Source organism: Anabrus simplex, chromosome 4, assembly GCF_040414725.1.
Source record: "Anabrus simplex isolate iqAnaSimp1 chromosome 4, ASM4041472v1, whole genome shotgun sequence".
Lineage (NCBI taxonomy): Eukaryota > Metazoa > Arthropoda > Insecta > Orthoptera > Tettigoniidae > Anabrus > Anabrus simplex.
Genome location: NC_090268.1, coordinates 128,245,873 through 128,249,866, shown reverse-complemented (window position 1 = coordinate 128,249,866; position 3,994 = coordinate 128,245,873). Strand labels below are relative to the sequence as shown.

The following is a 3,994-nucleotide window of genomic DNA, read 5'->3' as shown; positions in this document are numbered from 1 at the left end:
GGTCGGGGGATAGGCTACAACTGGGGAGGATGACAAGTACCTCGCCCAGGCGGCCTCATATGCTATGCTGAACAGGGGGCCTTGTCGGTGGATGGGAGGATTGGAAGGGATAGACAAGGAAGAGGGAAGGAAGCGGCCGTGGCCTTAAGTTAGGTACCATCAAGGCATTTGCCTGGAGGAGAAGTGGGAAACCACGGAAAACCACTTCGAGAATGGCTGAGGAGGGAATCGAACCCCCCTCTACTCAGTTGACCTCCCGAGAATGAGTGGACCCCGTTTAGCCCACGTACCACTTTTCAAACTTCGTGGCAGAGCCTGGAATCGAACCCGGGCCTCCGGCGGTGACAGCTAATCACACTAACGACTACACCACCGAAGAAGTTTCCTTATGCGCTATTAAATCTACCGACGCAAGGATGACGTACAAGAGCACCTTAAAATAGCCCTGCTACTGGCAATCGGGATCGAACTCGCCAATTTTACCTCAGAAGGCTAGCGCTGTAACGTTTGAGCTACACTAACCTTCGATTTTACCAAAGGGAAATTTAATAACATTTGAAAAAATTAATCGACCCTGCTAGGATTCGAACCTGGAATCTTCTGATCCGTAGTCAGACGCGTTATCCGTTGCGCCACAGGGTCACGTGGCAAGTGTTGGTTTTGTACTAAGACTGTCAGATAAACAGAAGCGTTTTTTTTTTTTTTTTTTTTTTTTTGCTAGGGGCTTTACGTCGCACCGACAAGGTAGGTCTTTTGGCGACGATGGGATAGGAAAGGCCTAGGAGTTGGAAGGAAGCGGCCGTGGCCTTAATTAAGGTACAGCCCCAGCATTTGCCTGGTGTGAAAATGGGAAACCACGGAAAACCATTTTCAGGGCTGCCGATAGTGGGATTCGAACCTACTATCTCCCGGATGCAAGCTCACAGCCGCGCGCCTCTACGCGCACGGCCAACTCGCCCGGTAGTCAGAAGCGTAGGTTGAAATTTGTGAACTGGAAGTTAAACATTTTCTTGCATACTACCAACAGATTTTAATTACCTACGGCAATGTTATGTGGAACATGAAGTTGGCAATAAGGTTAATGAAAATTTAGTGCGGTGCCTACCTATTCCCTGGTGTTTTCGTTTGTTTAGCACTGTTTACCCTCCAGGCTTGGTTTTACCCTCGGACTCAGCGAGTGATCCCACTTGTTCCGCCTCAAGGGCAGTGTCCTAGAGCGTGAGACGTTGGGTCAGGAGATATAATATACAACTGGGGAGGAGGACCAGTACCTCGCCCAGGCGCCCTCACCTGCTATGATGAGCAGGGGCCTTGCTGGGGGATGTGATGTTTGGAAGGGATAGACAAGGAAGATGGAAGGAAGCGGCCGTGGCGTGGAGGAGAATTGAGAAACCACGGAAATCCACTTCCAGGATGGCTGAGGTGGTAATCGAACCCACCTCTATTCCGTTGACCGCCCGAGGCTGAGTGGACTCCGTTCCAGCCCTCGTGTGATTAGCTGCCACCCCCGGAGGCACGGGTTCGATTCCCAGCTCTGCCACGAAATTTGGTACGAGGGCTGGAACGGGATCCACTCAGCCTCGGGAGGTCAACTGAGTAGAGGTGGGTTCGATTCCCACCTCATCCTGGAAGTGGTTTTCCGTGGTTTCCCACTTCTCCTCCAGGCAAATGCCGGGATGGTACCTAACTTAAGGCCACGGCCGCTTCCTTCCCTCTTCCTTGTCTGGCCCATCCTCCCGCAAGGACCCTGTTCAGCATAGCAGGTGAGGCCGCCTGGGCGAGATACTGGTCATCCTCCCCACTTGTACCCCCAGACCCAGAGTCTGAAGCTCCAGGACACTGCGCTTGAGGCGGTAGAGGTGGGATCCCTCGCTGAGTCCGAGGGTAAAACTGAACCTGGTGGGTAAACATAAAGAAGAAGAAGAACTAAATGATCTATCTCGTTAAGCACCGAGGTTACGAATAGTGGAGGCTTTTACATTCCATTCGCCCAAGGTCAACATGAACTGTATACACATAGATTTGCTTTGCTTTATTGTGACGTCTTACTGCACGGTACTGACCTTGAAATCATTAAAAACAATGTCTAACTATCGTCTTCTTGGGTCTCCCTCTACTGTACTTCTCTAACTTTTCAAACTGAGTCGATTATTCTTCCATTATTCTTCTGCGTTATTCACAACACATGAACCTACTATCGAGGGAGTTCATACGCACAACTTCAAGTGTCGAGTTTATTCCTAGCTCGAAGCCGATGACATAGATATTTGTGAGTGCCATCGCATTCTTGCTACAGTTTTACATCTGCCAGCTATCATTCCCGCTATATACTGTATATATATATATATATATATATATATATATATATATATATATTTGCTAGTTGTTTTACGTCACACAGACACAGATAGTTCTTATGGCGACGATGGGACAGGAAAGAGCTAGGAGTGGGGAGGAAGCGGTCGTGGCCTTAATTAAGGTACAGCCCCAGCATTTGCCTGGTGTGCAAATGGGAAACCACGGAAAACCATTTTCAGGGCTGCCGACAGTGGGGTTCGAACCTACTATCTCACGAATACTGGATACTGGCCGCACTTAAGCGACTGCAGCTATCGAGCTCGGTCCCGCTATTTTAATAAATAATCAATACAATCGAAGCCGTTTATTGCGACATCGCTTGTAACGACGTACTGGATATAACGGCGAAACCTAACGGCCCCGTCTAAATCCTACATAAACACTGTATTTAAAAACTCGCAATTACGGCGTCGCTTTTTAGGACATATCATATAAAACGTCGTATTTTGATAGCATTTTTTGGATAAATATATCGGATATAACGTTCAGTGTTGTTTTTTGTGTGGGGATTGTGGACAACAATGTAACGCTTATTGTTATAGATTAGAAATCAGTTTGTTTCTTACATACTTAGCCTAAGGCAAGCTTCGCTGTGGAGATGTCGCGAAATAAAAGAAATTGTGTTTAATATTGTAGAACACGTCCTGTGGGTGGGGGACGCAGATATAGAATACACACGCGGTATCCCCTGCCTGTTGTAAGAGACGACTAAAAGGTGCGGCCAGAGGCGCTCAACGTGGGACCGCGGGTTGTCGACCACGGGATCCTTAGCTGAATCCTGGCATTGCTTCCACTTACTTGTACCAGGCTTTTCACTTTCATCTATCATGTCCGACCTCCCTCGGTCAACTTTTGTTTTTTCCGACCCCGACGGTATTAGAGCATTCGAGGCATAGGGAGTCTTTAATTTTTACGCCGTTCGTGACCCTTGCCTTTCTTCGACCGTTACTTCATTTTTCGAAGTGATCCCTTCTTTTCTCTCTCTCTCTCTCTGCCCCCTGTGGGTGGGGGATGCAGACGAAGAATACACCCACAGTATCCCCTGCATGTCGTAAGAGGCGACTAAATTATGATGATGATGATGATGATGATGCTTGTTGTTTAAAGGGGCCTAACATCGAGGTCATCGGCACCTAATGGTACGAAATGAAATGACAACAAAAAATTCAAAATCATCCACTGACCAAAAGAAAAAAAATCGTCATGAAGAAGGAAAGGATGGACATGAAGCAAAAAAAAAAAAAAACCGAGGAAACAAAAATATGAGTGGATTCAACTAAGAAAAAGGATCATATATAAACTATTACTGATCAAGGGACCACTCGTAAAGCAGAATCCTGAATCGAGGATGCTTGATGTCCAAAGGGGTGCAAAATCCACGTCTAAGGCCCCACAGAATGGTACATATCGCGAGTAAAGTAGAACCATGCTATTTGTCATGTTGGGGTACTAATCAAAAGGAGCGAAGACTCACGGTGTTCCACACAAGATGGTACTAATCACAAGTATTGTACTTCGTACAGGTAACGCAGACCTATGGTGTTTCTCACACAATGGCGCCACTCATAGCCAACGCAAACCGATGAGTTTCCTCACCTAGGTGTACTAGGCACGGGGAGCCGGTCCCACGGGCCCC

General features: G+C 47.4%; 1 non-coding gene across 1 annotated transcript; it reads right to left on the bottom strand.

The window, feature by feature from the left end:
* Nucleotides 1–569: 569 nt before the first annotated feature.
* On the bottom strand, nucleotides 570–642 carry TRNAR-ACG (transfer RNA arginine (anticodon ACG)). Its single transcript has one exon. It is a non-coding gene; the product is annotated as a tRNA-Arg (tRNA).
* Nucleotides 643–3,994: the final 3,352 nt, after the last annotated feature.